Here is a 448-nt window from a genome sequence, read left to right on the forward strand (position 1 = left end):
ACAATGAAAGTCAGTTGGTCAGCCTGTTTAGGAGAACGTTCGGGCCGGGGTATCTGGATAATTACCAGAAATCCCTGGCTTGGCAATGTTTCCGAGCGGCGTTACCTGTTCGCGACAAGCTGTGAAGGCACGGAAGTGCCGTCTCGCCGACATGCCCGAGATGTGGGCAGGATAGGGAAACCGTCTTGCACGCATTTGTGGAGTGTTCTGAGTTGTCGGGACTGATAGCCTTTGCAGAACAACTGTTGTCAGTGATAGGAAGAGTACAGCTATCAGCTGAGTCTATCATCGAGACTGTACCACCTCCTTTCCTTAACAGGGAAAGGAAGGTCTGTTTTTTCAGCGTAGTAGCCATACTGAAAGAAACAGTATGGAAGACGCGTGTGAAAGGCATAGTGACAGGTACCTTTGTCTCCGGCCAGGGGTTGGTTAACTTTTTTAGTTACCA

This window comes from Octopus bimaculoides, chromosome 5 (genome assembly GCF_001194135.2).
Source record: "Octopus bimaculoides isolate UCB-OBI-ISO-001 chromosome 5, ASM119413v2, whole genome shotgun sequence".
NCBI classification, from domain to species: Eukaryota; Metazoa; Mollusca; class Cephalopoda; order Octopoda; family Octopodidae; genus Octopus; species Octopus bimaculoides.